At 46.0% G+C, this 15,264-nt stretch overlaps 1 pseudogene; it reads left to right on the top strand.

Annotated features, from left to right (window-relative positions):
- LOC105516703 overlaps nt 1-14,951 on the top strand; it is a 20,041-nt pseudogene extending 5,090 nt beyond the window's left edge.
- The last annotated feature ends 313 nt before the right edge of the window (nt 14,952-15,264 follow it).

Below are 15,264 nucleotides of genomic sequence, written 5' to 3'. Positions count from 1 at the left end.
TCTCGCTCTGTCACCCAGGCCGGAGTGCAATGGCGGGGTCTCACCTCACTGCAACCTCTGCTTTCCGGGTTCAAGTGATTCTCCTTCCTCAGCCTCCTGAGTAGCTGGGATTACAGGCGCCCACCACTACACCTGGCTAATTTTTGTATTTTTAGTAGAGACTAGGTTTCACCATGTTAGTCAGACTGGTCTTGAACTGCTGACCTCAGGTGATCCACCCACCTTGGCCTCCCAAAATGCTTGGATTACAGGCGTGAGCCACCGCGCCAGGCCTAAAGATTAGTTTTAGTGCAAACTATTTTTAGGTATAAAAAGATTATCCAGCCAGGATCGGTGGCTCACGCCTGTAATCCCAGCACTTTGGGAGGACGAAGTGGGCAGATCACGAGATCAAGAGATCAAGACCATCCTGGCCAACATGGTCAAGCCCCGTCTCTACTAAAAATACAAAAATTAGCTGGGCGTGGTGGCACACACCTGTAGTCCCAGCTACTCGGGGGACTGAGGGAGGAAAATCACTTGAACCCGGGAGGTGGAGATTGCAGTGAGCCAAGATCGCATCACTGCACTCCAGCCTGGTGACAGAGCAAGACTCTGTCTTTAAAAAAAAAAAAAGAATATTGCCACAGCCAGGCAAGGTGGCTCATGTCTGTAATCCCAGCACTTTTGGAGGCCGAGGTGGGTGGATCACCTGAGGTCAGGAGTTCTAAACCAAGCTGGCCAACATGGCAAAACCCCATCTCTACTAAAAATACAAAAATTAGCTGGGCATGGTGGTGCCTGCCTGAATTCCCAGCTACTCAGAAGGCTGAGGCAGGAGAATCATTTGAACTCAGAGGCAGAGGTTGCAGTGAGCCGAGATTGTGCCACTGCCCTCCAGCCTGGACGACAGAACAAAACTTAGTCTCAAAAAAAAAAGAATATGCCTCCCCTGCTAGGTGCATGCCTGTAATCTCAGCTACTCAGGAGGCTGGTGTGGGTGGATCCCTTGAACCTAAGGAGTTTGAGACTAGCCTGGGGAACATAGCAAGATCCTATCTCTAAAAAAACTAACAATAATAATAATAATAAAGACAAACATTCATCCATGATCACACCCTCTAAAAAAGTTAAGCTGTTTTCATTTTTCTGCTTTGCTTGCCATCCTCTGCACATATGCATAGTTTAGTTTGATGTCAGCATAGAAATATAGGTTAGTGAGGCCTTGGGTTGCAAATAACCCCGGGGTAGGGTGCAGCCAGGCTTAAGGAAGGAGAGATGGAACCAGGGCAGAGAGCACTGCTGCAGCTTTTCCCTCTTCGCTCTTGGAGGCTCCTGAGAGCTCACTACCTTTTCTTTGTGCACTGGCCTTTTCTGCTGCTTCTAGCCCTTGGTGAAAAGTATAGCCAAAGGAAAGGACAGGTTTGTGCGTTTTGCTGTAGCCACTTGGAAAGTGTTTAAATCCACTTTTCTGGATCCATTTCCCAGTCCCTATGGAACAGACTCCTTGATTTAGGTTCCTATCCTTGAATCAGCAAGTATGTCAAGGCATAGGAAAGAAGATCTTTGGTAGGAGTTTCTTGTGAACCATTCTACTGCGGGCCTGAAGGAGATGCATTTAAGCCCTGAGGAATGTGTTTGGTTCTTGCTGTCTGACTCAGCCGTGGGACCCTCTGCTGTAGCTGGAGCAAGGATACTGAGGACAGAACACACATATTTCAATCATGCCTGAAATAAATATTGACAATTTTGATGAACAAAATTTTCCAATTCTGGAAGTGATGTGTGTGTGTCTGTATATGTGTGTGTGTGTGTGTGTATATGTATATATATACATATATGTATATACACACACACACACACACACACACACAGAGTCTCACTCTGTTGCCCAGGCTGGAGTGCAGGGGCATGATCTCAGCTCACTGCAACCTCTGCCTCTCAAGTTCAAGCGATTCCTTCCTCTCCCTCCTGAGTAGCTGGGATTACAGGTGCATGCCACCACGGCCAGCTAATGTTTGTAATTTTTAGTAGAAATGGGGTTTCACCATGTTGGCCAGGCTGGTTTCGAACTTCTGACATCAAATGATCCACCCGCCTTGGCCTCCCAAAGTGCTGGGATTACAGGCGTGAGCCACTGTACCCAGCCTAGTGATGTATATTTTGAGTGATTCCAATGACAATACAACTGGACATGGAACCAAAACAAATTGTTTCAATCACCTGAATGAAAACATTGAAAAAGGACTATTGCATTGCACCTTAAGTGACTTTTTTTTTCATTTTTCTTTTCTTTTTCTTTTTTCTTTTCTTTTTTTTTGAGACAGGGTCTCACTCTGTCACTCAGGCTGGAATCCAGTGTCTCAATCACGGCTCACTGCAGCCTCAGCCTACCTGGGCTCAGGTGATCCTCCTACCTCAGCCTCTGGAGTAGCTGGGACCACAGGTGCGAATTCTATGTAGAGATGGGTTTTTTCCGTATTCCCCAGACTGCTCTCAAACTCCTGGGCTCAAGCAATCTTCCCACCTTAGCCTCCCAAAATGCTGGCATTACCACTGTGAACCATCTCACACTGCCAGTGTCATCTTATTAAACACAAAAAATCAGCTACTACTACAGTGAGATCATACACTAAAATGACCTTTCCAGGTTGTTTATCAATACCTGTATATCCATCCAAGAGACCTTGAAAAAATGATGCAATCAGAGTAGAAAGGGCAGCACAGGGGCCTTTAAAAGCTGAATTAGGAATTCCAGTGGAACAAGTTTCCCCAGAAGATGTTAATTATTTAAGATAAATTCACAAGGCTCAATCTGATGATATTTGGGTGAACACAAAATTGATTACATTTTGTGAGGAAGAATGTGAGTTGGATCCAGATCCTAGTGAGATTAAGAGCTATTGCTATCTCAATGATGAAATTAAAGTAACTACAAGGTTTAAAGTGATTGCACAGACTTTTCTCTTTAAATGGTGGAATAACTTCATTTAAATCAGTTTGTTGAACATGGGAAAATATTTAGAACATGCAAGTGTGGCTGAATGATTTTACAAATGCTAAAAAAAAAAACTTATTTATTAAATTTAGGGTGATTTTTTTAAAACATCAAACACCAGACCTGACATTCTTTAGATCTTTTTTGAGACAAGGTCTTGCTCTGTCACCCAGGCTAGAGTGCAATGGCACGCCACCATGCCTAGCTAATTTTTTTATTTTTTTGCAGAGATGGAGTCTTGCTATGTTGTCCAGGCTGGTCCCAAACTCCTGGGCTCAAGTGATCCTCCCACCTCACCCTCCCAAAGTACTGAGATTACAGGCATGAGCCACTGCACCCAGTCCCTTCAGATCTTTGATGGTGCATCTTGATCTTCACCATCCTCACCCCAGGATTTAATTCTTTTTTTGAGATGGAGTCTCACTCTGTTGCCCAGGATCTCGGCTCACTGCAACCTCCGCCTCCTGGGTTCAAGTGATTATCCTGCCTCAGCCTCTCGAGTACCTGGGATTACAGGCACATACTACCACACCCAGCTAATTTTTGTGTTTTTAGTAGAGACGGGGTTTTACCACATTGGCCAGGCTGGTCGCAAACTCCAGAGCTCAAGTGATCCACCCACCTCGGCCTCTGAATGTGCTGAGATTACAGGTGTGAGCCACCGTGCCCAGCCTTTTTTTTGAGACGGAGTCTTGCTCTGTCACCCAGGCTGGAGTGCAGTGGTGCAATCTCCACCTCCTGGGTTCACGCCATTCTGCTGCCTCAGCCTCCCCAGCACCTGGGACTACAGGCGCATGCGGCCACGCCCAGCTAATATTTTTTTACCTTTAGTAGAGATGGGGTTTCCCTGTGTTAACCAAGATGGTCTTGATCTCCTGACCTTGTGATCCGCCCGCCTCGGCCTCCCAAAGTGCTAGGATTACAGGCGTGAGCCACTGTGCCCAGTCAAATTTTGTTTTTGTTTTTGTTTTTTAATATCTTGTGGGGAAAGCAGGGAGAAATTGCTAGGACTTTTACCTACCTTTTTAACCTTCCCTCACTATAGTAGCCAAGGACCTAATGAGAGGGGTTATTCCAACTGCCAAGTTCTCCCATCAGGGACTGGGGCAATGACCATCAAGTGCGTCCACAGACCTATTAGACGTGCTGTAAGCTACACTGTAGTCAGGATTCTATTTAATACCCGCCTCCAACCTGAATTCCCCAACTCTAAAGATGGTTTATGATGACTTCCAGTGTAGACTATTAATGTTAACTTAGACCCTGTTTCTAATAGCCCTTGAAATATCGGGGTATCCCTCTTTTCTCAGTGTGCAGTCACTTAAATAAGTGGTCCCATTGGGGAATGGCTGGGAATTATTACAGTACTAAACATGTGCCATCACCCTTCCTCTTAGGGTCCTGGCCATGTGTTCAGTCAGTGAGTTCCAGATCTGAAAGTTGGTGCAGGTCTGAGAACTGGGCAAGGGATAGTGGCTTCTTGGGGTGATTGCTCTTGGCCTCCTGCCCCTCTAGTTTTGCCTTCTTTTGATTATAGATATTGAGTAGCACCCTTGTTGGCCATTTTGCCACTAGAGACACCATGTTCCATGAACCATTCCCATTTCCACATAACCCTGTGGATCAGCGTCCCTTGGCTGTTCTTCCAACCTTGCCAATTTTTATGGTCAATACGGTCCCCTGACTTCTGGTTAAGCATACCACCTGGTCTCTGTTACTCTCAGTGGGGCCCCATTACCCAACCTGTGACTGCCTCTCCTATCACCCAGCATACAGAGTAGTCACCCCTGAATTTCTCTTTGATGCTGCTATCCTTCCCATCGGCACATTCCTGCTGGTCTTGGCAAATGATATGTCCTCTGGGCCTCCCGGAGTAACATAATTCTCTTAGTGCGGCTTCTAACCTCATATAATATATCCAGTCCAGTCTGCTCATCTCCCTGAGTCTTTTTTTTTTTTTTTTTTTTTTGAGACGGAGTCTCGCACTGTCGCCCAGGCTGGAGTGCAGTGGCGTGATCTCAGCTCACTGCAACCTCTGCCTCCCAGGTTCAAGCGATTCTCCTGCCTCAGGCTCCTAAGTATCTGGGATTACAGGCACCCGCCACCATGCCCGGCTAATTTTTGGTATTTTTGGTAGAGACGGAATTTCGCTATGTTGGCCAAGCTGGTCTTAAACACCTGACCTCATGATCCACCCGCTTCAGCCTCCCAAAGTGCTGGGATTACAGGCACGAGGTACCGCCCCCAGCCCTCCCTGAGCCTTTTTATTCCTTCCTCTATCATCTGCCAGAGCAACTAAAGAATTTCCATTTCATTCTTTGTGCGCCATTGCTTTTTCCAGACTTCTCAGTTATGCTCCAGCATCCCTTTAATGTCCTTGCCAGGGCATTAAATCCTGTGTCCCAAGAAGAGGTCCTTAAGTCTATGAATTCTCAATCATCCAGTTTTTGGTTTTGGTTTTTTTGTTTTTTGTGTGTTTTTTTGTTTGTTTGTTTGTTCGTTTTTGAGACAGAGTCTCCCCCTGTCACCCAGGCTGTGTGTGGTTGCATGATCTCGGCTCACTGCAACCTCCCCCTTCCAGGTTCAAGTGATTCTTCTGCCTCAGCCTCAGTTTCCTAAGCAGCTGGGAGTACAGGTGTGTGCCACCACGTCCAGCTGATTTTCATATTTATTATTAGAGATGGATTTTACCATGTTGCCCAAGCTGATCTCGAACTCCTGACCTCAGGTGATCTGCCCGCCTCAGCCTCCCAAAGCGTTGGGACTACAGGCATGAGCCACCGCACCCAGCCACTCATCCAGTTTTATATTCTGGTCTTTCTAATTAACAACCCTGAAAATCTAATCCCAGGTATACTGTCCTGGTCCTGCCAATACATGCTAGGTAATTCTTGAAGCTCCATGAGGGTATGATATCTCTTCTTCCTTATCAAGCCCAACATAGTCTCTGCCAGGTCATGCTATGATAGAATTTAATCCTGCTTATCAGCCTGGAAGCCAAGAGAGGAGGCGGGGGAAGCTCCTGAGGGGGAAATGTATTGTTTTGTCAGATAGAGAACTCTGCAGGTCTTCCTGCATGCAGGGAGTACTATTTTATTTTTTTATTTTATTTTATTTTATTTATTTTATTTTATATTATTTTTTATTTTATTTTATTTTATTTTTTGAGACGGAGTCTTGCTCTGTTGCCCAGGCTGGAGTGCAGTGGTGTGATCTCGGCTCACTGCAAACTCCGCCTCCCCGGTTTCACGCCATTCTCCTGCCTCAGCCTCCAGAGTAGCTGGGACTACAGGCGCCCGCCACCACGCCCAGCTAACTTTTTGTATTTTTAGTAGAGTTGGGTTTCACCACGTTAGCCAGGATGGTCTCGATCTCCTGACCTCGTGATCCACCCACCTTGGCCTCCCAAAGTGCTGGCATTACAGGCATGAGCCTCCGCGCCTGGCTGAGGAGTGCTATCTTTTAATGGAGAAGGTTGGATACCTCTGTAACCTTCGAGTCTGCAGGGCCAAATCCTTTAGGGCACATCCCCAGATGTCTCCTTCCTAAGTGTGAGGTTCCCAAGTTTTCTCAACCAGGGCTCTGAGGTTGTGTAAACAACTTGTCTTGGCTAAGCATTTATTTTTTATTCTTATTTACTTATTTTTTTGAGACGGAGTCTCACTCTGTTGCCCAGGTTGGAGTGCAGTGGTGTGATCTCAGCTCAGTGCAACTTCCGCCTCCCCGGTTTAAGTGATTCTCGTGCCTCAGTCTCCCGAGTAGCTAGGATTACAGGCGCGTGCCACCAGGCCCAGCTAATTTTTGTATTTTTTGTAGAGACTGGGTTTTACCATGTTGGCCAGGCTGGTCTTGAACTCCCGACCTCAAGTGCCTTGGTCTCCCAAAGTGCTGGGATTACAGGCATGAGCCACCGTGCCCAGCCTTGGCTGAGCATTTAAATGCCTCTGGAACTCAATGACTTTAACTATTAATGAGAGGGAGCAGGGACCACCCCTTTTTGAGGCCTTCAGTCACCCGAGCATGGAAATAAAGGAAAATCATGATTTCCTTCAAGGGAAATTCCAGGCTTCTAGCTAGTCCTGAGAAGTAAATAAGCAACTTGATAAGCAAGAAGGTAATGGTAGTTTAAAACAGTAGTTAGAATCACAGGATGTTTGGTTCCTCTACAGAAACTAAAGATGACATCTTAACATATGTCTCTGAATTATTTTTCAGGAACTCAAACCCCTACCAAATGGATCTGCTGGCACGTTAGATCTCAGACAACAGGGAGCTGAGAACTGAACTCTGCCCACTGTCTTTGTTCTCAATTTCTTCCTGAGGGGCCTGGAGGAGGTCACACCCACAAGCCAAAGCTAACATTCTTTGCTGCTGACCCCAAATTTTTAAACAAAGCTTCTCTTCCTCAACCAATTTCAGATCAGAAAATCTTGAGTCTATCTGTGACCTGTAAGCCCCCACTTCAAGACATCCCACCCTTTTAGGCCAAACCAGTGTATAATCTCCATGTATTGATTTATGATTTTGCCTGTAACTTCTGCTTTCCTAAAATCTACCCCTACCTTTAAAAATTCTTTCTTTCGAGCCAGGCACAGTGGCTCACGTCTGTAATCCCAGCACTTTCGGAGGCTGAGGCAGGAGAATTTCTTGAGGCCAGGTGTTCGAGACCAGCCTGGATAAAATAGCAAGACCCCCCCACACACACACACACACACACACCTGCCCCAGATCTCTACAAAAAAATTTAAAAACTAGCCAGGTATGTTGGCACATGCCTATAGCCCTAGCTGAGATGAGAGGATCGCTTGAGCCCAGGAGTCTGAGGTTGCAGTGAACTATGATTGCACCACCACACTCCAGCATGGGTGACAGAGCAAGATCCTGTCTCAAAGAACAAAACAAAATGTCCTTACTTTCAAGCCATCAGGGAGGTCAAGATTTAAGCAAGAGCTGCTTGATTCTCACTTGGCACTCTGCAAGTAGACTCCCTCCTTTCTCCTGCTGCAAACCTCAGTGTGGTTGTTTTGGCCTTATTGCATCAGGCAAGCGGACCCCAATTCTGTTCAGTAACATTAAGACCTAGTTTGCTCCTCAGCTGTGTTCACTCTTGGTAAACGCAATGATGACCTCTTTGTAAGCTACCAATAAGGGCTCTGGCTCTCCCCTTAGCTGGTATGTGTTTAACTCTCACTTTTCATTATTCCTATACATTAACAACCAGCCAACTCCACTGTCTTTTAAAGCAGTGTCTTTCCCCTGTCTTTCAATGCCCGAATCATCTCACCAGCAAAGGTGTTCCCCTCCGCTCGGATATTTTGGGCCACCTTGAATCAGGCATTATCCGTGCCCCACATTCCACTTGGGATGGGATACTCCTTGCCAGCCAGGTGAGAAATTAGTCAATCCTAAACTGTGTGCTTTTCCAGCCACTCTTGGTATCCTGTTCCTGTTCAAGTTTTCTGAGAAGCAGAGGCTAGGATGCAATCAGATGTGCAGAAGATTGATTTATTTATTCGGGGAAATGCTTTTGAGGGATAAAGCAGAGAGACAGCAGGAGTATGCAGGGAGAGACTCGGAACAGAGTGCAGCTCTGCGAAAATCTTGGCTAGGCCAATGGGGGACTGTGTCCATCATGCTCTGATTACCTTCCATGTTTGCTTGCTGAAAGGCCTCACAGGACTCCAACAGTTTCTATACTCATACAGATCAGTTTTGCATTGTTTTGTTTTGTTTTTTGAGACAGAGTCTTGCTCTGTCACCCAGGCTGGAGTGCAGTGGCGGATCTCGGCTCACCACAACCTCCACCTCCTTGGTTCAAGCAATTCTCCCACCTCAGCCTCTCGAGTAGCTGGGATTACAGGTGTGCACCACCACGCCCAGCTAATTTTTGTATTTTTATTAGAGAGAGGGTTTCACCATGTTAGCCAGGCTGGTCTTGAACTCCAGAGTTCACATGATCCACCTACCTCGGCCACCCAAAGTGCTGGTATTACAGGTGTGAGCCACCCAACCCAGCCCTCACATATCAGTTTTTAACAGGCAAAGGATACAGTATGGTAACAGCAGGCAAAGTTATGCAAAGAAGGGGCTAGAGATCTCAGGCACAGGCTTCTTTGTCCTCCCTCTGCTGACTCCCACTGGATGTGCTACATGCTCAGGTCTTGAACCATCATGTGTGTATATACCAGGAAGTCCAAAGTTCACTCATGGTGGGATCTCTTAGAGTGAACTGGTCATGTAGGCATGTTTTAGCTCCATGACCAGCCTTAATATTGAAATCCTCCAGGCTCCATCAAAGAAACAATTATTAAACAATGCTGATAGGCCGGTATGTCCTATTCCCCAAACAATCCACAGACTGATGGTTACAGAACATCATTTGATATATTCCATAGTGTTGGCCAAGGGTCACCATCAGGCTCCAGGCAACTCCACAGGTAAGCGTGCAGCCTATTCTGACCAGACCACACAGGAGCCCCCACAACCAAGACAGCCCATTAGAGGAGGCATGGATATGGCCTGGTTTGAGCAGCTCTGCCATGCACAGTTATTGGCTAGGAGCAGCCTGGGGAGAGCATGGTGTTGATATGAATACTGTGGCAGAGCTTAGGGGCAGCAGTTGGAGACTGGAGATCTCAGTGGTTGTAATGGTTAAGGTTAGGTGTCAACTGGACTGGATTAAGGAACACCTAGAGAGATGGTAAAACATTTCTTCTCGGTGTGTCTGTCTGGGTTTCCAGAGCAGACTGGCTTGTGAGTCAGTGGACTAAGAGGGGAAGATCTTCCCTCAGTGTGGCTGGGCACCATCCAGTTGGCTCGGGGCCAAGATAGAACAAAAAAAGGAGAGAAAAGGATTTCCTCTCTCTCCTAGAGCTGGGACATACTCTTCTCCTCCTGTCCTTGGATATCAGGCCCCAGGCTGATATACAATTCAATAGTTTTTAGTATATACTATTGTATATAGTTCACACTTAACCCTGGAGAATACATTCCAAGACCCCCATTGGATGCCTGAAACTGACGATAGTACTGAATCCTATATATACTGTTTTTTCTATACATACATACCTATGATAAAGTTTAATTTGTAAATTAGCTGAGTAAGAGATTAACAATAACTAATAATAACATAGAACAGGCTGGGCACAGTGGCTCACGCATGTAATCCCAGCACTTTGGGAGGCCAAGGCAGGCGAATTGCTTGAGCCCAGGAGTTCAAGACCAGCCTGGGCAACATGGCAAAACCCCATCTCTATAAAATATACAAAAATTGCCGGGTGTGGTGATGCATGCCTGTGGTCCCAGCTACTGTGGAGGCTGAGGTAGGAATATCACCCGAGCCTGGGGCGGTCCAGGCTACAGTAAGCCATGACTGCACCCCTGCACTCCAGCCTGGATGACAGAGACCCTGTCTCAAAAAAAAAATAAAGGTCGGGCGCGGTGGCTCAAGCCTGTAATCCCAGCACTTTGGGAGGCCGAGACGGGCGGATCACGAGGTCAGGAGATCGAGACCATCCTGGCTAACACGGTGAAACCCCGTCTCTAGTAAAAAAATACAAAAAACTAGCCGGGCGTGATGGCAGGCGCCTGTAGTCCCAGCTACTCGGGAGGCTGAGGCAGGAGAATGGCGTGAACCCGGGAGGCGGAGCTTGCAGTGAGCTGAGATCTGGCCACTGCACTCCAGCCTGGGCAACAGAGCGAGACTCCATCTCAAAAAAAAAAAAAAAATAATAATAATAATAATAATAAAACAGAATGGAACAATCACAGCAATATACTGTAACAAATGTATACTGTAATAAAAGTTACTGTATATTGTAACTCTAAATATCTTACACTGTACTCATCTCTTTTCGGACCTCAGTGGTTCAGGGGTAACTGAAACCATGGCAAGAGAAACTCGAGAAGTGGGGACTACTGTAGGCACACAGTTGTGCAATCACCACGGTTGATTTCAGGACATTTTTTTTTTCTTTTTTTTTGAAATGGAGTCTCTGTCGCCCAGGCTGGAATGCAGTGGCATGATCTCGACTCACTGAACCTCCACCTCCTGGGTTCAAGTGATTCTCCAGCCTCAGCCTCCCGAGTACCTGGGATTACAGCTACCCACCACCACCCCTAGTTAATTTTTGTATTTTTAAGAGAGACAGGGTTTCACCATATTGGTCAGGCTGGTCTTGAACTCCTCTCCCCTGGTGATCTACCCTCCTCAGCCTCGGAGAGTGCTGGGATCACAGGCGTGAGCCACCACACCTGGTCAATTTCAGGATATTTTCATCAACCCAAAATGAAACCCTGTACAGTGGACTGGACATGGTGGCTCTAGCACTTTGGGAGGCTGAGGCAGGAGGATCCTTTGAGGCTAGCGTGTCCAGAATCGGTTCCTTCTGGTGGGTTTTTGGTCTCACTGACATTCAAAAATGAAGCTGTGGACCTTCGTGGTGCGTGTTAAGAGCTCTTAAAGACGTTGCGTCTAGGAGTTTGTTCCTTCAGATGTGTCCGAAGTTTCTTCCTTCTGGTGGGTTTGTGGTCTCACTGACTTCAAGAACGAAGCCGTGGACCTCCGTGGCAAGTGTTACAGCTCTTAAAGGTGGTGTGAACCCAAAGAATAAGCAGCAGCAAGGGTTATTGTGAAGAGCTAAAGTGCAAATCAGAAAGGAACCACAGCAGGCTACTGCTGTTGGCTTGGGTGGCCAGCTTCTATTTCCTTATTTGGCCCCGCCCATGTCCTGTTTATTGGTCTATTTTACAGAGTGCTGATTGGTCCATTTTACAGAGTGCTGATTGGTCAATTTTTACAGAATGTTGATTGGTGCATTTACAATCCTCTAGCTAGACACAGAGTGCTAATTGGTGCATTTACAATCCTCTAGCTGGACAGAAACGCTCTCCAAGTGCCCACCCGACCCAGAAGCCCAGCTGGCTTCACCTCTCACCAGGAGTTTAAGACCAGCATAAGCAACATGATGAGATCCCTGTCTCTGCAAAAAAAAAAAAAGAAAAAAAAAAATTTAGCCAGGCTTGGTGGCACACACTGTAGTCCCAGACACTCCAGAGGCTGAGGCAGGAGGATTGGTTGAGCCCCAAGAGTTCTAGGCTGCAGTGAGCTATGATAAGGCCACTATACTTCAGCCTGGGCAACAGCAAGCAAGACCTTGTCTCTAAAAAAGAAAGAGAGAAGAAGAGAGAAACCCTGTACTCATTAGTGGTCACTCGCCATCCCCCACCCCTGACCCTATTCCCATCAGCCCTAAGCAATCCCTAATCTGCCCTTTCTTTCCATGGATTTGCCTGTCCTGGACATTTCACATGAGTGGAATCACACAAAATGTGATCTTCTATGGCTGGCTTCTTTCACTTAGCATATGATGTTTTCAAAGTTCATTCATGTAACATTTACCAGTACTTCATTCCTTTTTATGGCTGAATAATACTTCATTTTATGACATACCACTTTTTCTTTCCGTTTAACGTTTATTTTAGGTTCAGGGGCACATGTGCAGGTTGTTATATAGGTAAACTCATGTCATGGGGGTTTGTCGTACAGATTATTTCATCACCCAGGTACTAAGCCTATTAGCTAACAGTTATTTTTCTGATCTGCTCCCTCCTCCCACTCTCCACCCTCAAGTGTCTATTGTTCCCCTCTTTTACCACATTTTTCAACGCCTGCTTTTATTACAAAAGTAATACAAGGCGAGGCATGGTGTCTCATGCCTGTGATCCCAGCACTTTGGGAGGCCAAGTTGGGCAGATCACCTGAGGTCAGGAGTTGGAGACCAGCCTGGCCAACATGGCAAAACCCTGTCTCTACCAAAAATATAGAAATTAGCCATTGTGGTGGCAGGTGCCTGTAATCCCAGCTACTCGAGAGGCTGAGGCAGAATCGCTTGAACCTGGGAGGCAGAGGTTGCAGTGAGCCAAGATCGTGCCATTGCAATACAGCCTGGGTGACAAGAGAGAAACTCTGTCTCAAAAAAAAAAAAAATACAAAATATTTCGGGCTTGCATTACCGGCAAAAGTAATAAAAAACATTTTACTGCTCATAATTTTATGTAATTTACTACTTATAATTTCTCTGTTATAAATACAGATTCAGAGAAAATTAAAAGCACCCATAGCCCTATCATACAGAGATAACCACCATAAACATTGGATATCTTTTGTTCTGAGCTTTATCTATGCAAATATATTTAGTAATTGGAATCATACTTGTAATGTTTGTGTAATATGAATTTTTTTCTTATGGTAAAATGCACATAATATTTACCATTTTAGCCATTTTAAAGTGTATAGTTCAGTGGCACTAAGTACATACACATTGTTGTGAAACCATCACCACCATCCACCTCCAGAACTTTTTTATCATCCAAAACTGAAACTCTGTACCCATTAAACAATTAACTCCTCACTCCTCTCCCCCTCAACCCCTGGCAAGCACCATTCTGCTTTTTCTCTATGAATTTGAGAACTCCAGGTTCCTCACATAAGTGGAATCCTACAGTATTTATCCTTATGTGTTATTTCACTGGCTTATTTGGCTGAGCATAAAGTCTTCAAGATTGATCTATGCTGTAGTACAAGAGGACTTCAAGAAGTTAGTGGAAAAATCGAATTAAGTGATTTTTTTTTTTAAAGGCTGGGTGCAGTGACTTACACCTGTAATCCCTGCGCTTTGGGAGGCCAAGGTAGGAGGTTCACTTGAGCCCAGGAGTTTGAAACCAGCCTGACCAACATGGTGAAACCCGGTCTCTACTACAAATACAAAAATTAGCTGGGCGTGGTGGCATGTGCCTGTAATTCCAGCTACTTAAGAGGCTGAGGCAGGAGAATCGCTCGAACCCGGGAAGCGGAGGTTGCAGTGAGCCGAAATTGCGCCATTGCTCTCCAGCCTGGGCGTCACAGCAAGACTCTGTCTCAAAATATAAATAATTAGCTGGGTGGTGGTACGCATCTGTATTCCCAGCTACTCGGGAGGCTGAAGTGGAAGGATTCCTTGAGCCAGGGAGGTTGAGGCTGCAGTAAGCTACGATTGTATCACTGCACTTCAGCTTAAGCAACAGAGTGAGACCCTGTCTCAAAAAATAAAAATAAAAAAATCAAGTTTGATCAGGAGCTGAGAGCATACCCCAGAAAGCCCTGAAAGTAGCCACACCTCTACCACCAGCCTTGGCTGCCCAGGGAGTACTGGCCTCGGCGGCCTCACATCCATGGTCCTCTGGGTAGGGACAAGAAGGTCATAGCAAAGATTTTGGGAAAAGGAAAATGATTCAATGTAAGAAACGCATCTGCCATTTAAAAAGAACCCCAGGAAGTACCTTGGCAGTGTAGGAGCTGGAGAGACTGTGGAGTCTGACGCTGAAGGAGAAACGGGTGCGGAGGCAGCAGATGTCACAGCCCTGATGGAGTTCCACTGCAAGGCAGTAAATGTGGAGCAGGCCGTAACCATTATAGAAGCTATCCACATCCTGGGGGTCCTCCACACAATTACGAGTGGAATTACCAGAACACTGAGTGTGGGGAAAAGAAGGAAGGATGGCAGAGTGCTCCCAAAGGCCAGGCCCAACAAGACCGGCCCTTCCTCAGGAGAAGGTTCCTGGAGAAGGTTCCTGCCCTACTACCTGAAGAGACCCTATGGGCGTGGACCACAGTGTTCCAGCCCTCCAGCGCAGGGAGCAGAGATGGGGGGTGTTGACAGCCAAGGTGCAGGAGCATCAGGTAGACCAATGAGGCAAGATATGTATGTGGCTATAGGCCACGATTCCTCTGAGGCCCTCCTAGCTAAAGACAGCCTAGAGAGGATGGTGATGAAGAGGATTTAAAAAAAAAAATCAAGGAGATTAGACCCCAGGTCAGCAGCAATGTCGGTGCCCAGATGGAGACCCAGAAAACCCTAAACCACAATATGGCAAAGAGACAAAAGCAGCTGAAAATTTGCCCATGTCCAAGGCTGAGCAGGGTAGGGCTGAGTAAATACCAGCTTACCATCTCTACCATCATCCCCTTTAGTCATACAACAAGAAGAAATGAATGGGAAACTGCAGCAATAAGAAATGAACAAAAGATTGGAGCTGAAGACATTGTTTGCTTTTTGCTGCTAACCAGTTACTAGAACTATCCGCATTATCTATGCAGCATGGGTTTTTTAAATCACTTTTTTCCTAGAGACAACTCTTTTTGGCAATAACAAATATGGTTTTCTTAAAAAAAAAATATGGTTTTTCTCAATATGTCTCTAAAGATTTTTAAATTGTTTCATATCTGGTCAAGATGAGACAAGAACTTC

Source organism: Colobus angolensis, unplaced genomic scaffold, assembly GCF_000951035.1.
Source record: "Colobus angolensis palliatus isolate OR3802 unplaced genomic scaffold, Cang.pa_1.0 Scaffold288, whole genome shotgun sequence".
NCBI classification, from domain to species: domain Eukaryota; kingdom Metazoa; phylum Chordata; class Mammalia; order Primates; family Cercopithecidae; genus Colobus; species Colobus angolensis.
Note: the sequence above shows the minus strand (reverse complement) of the source record. Positions and strands in the feature narration are given on the sequence as shown.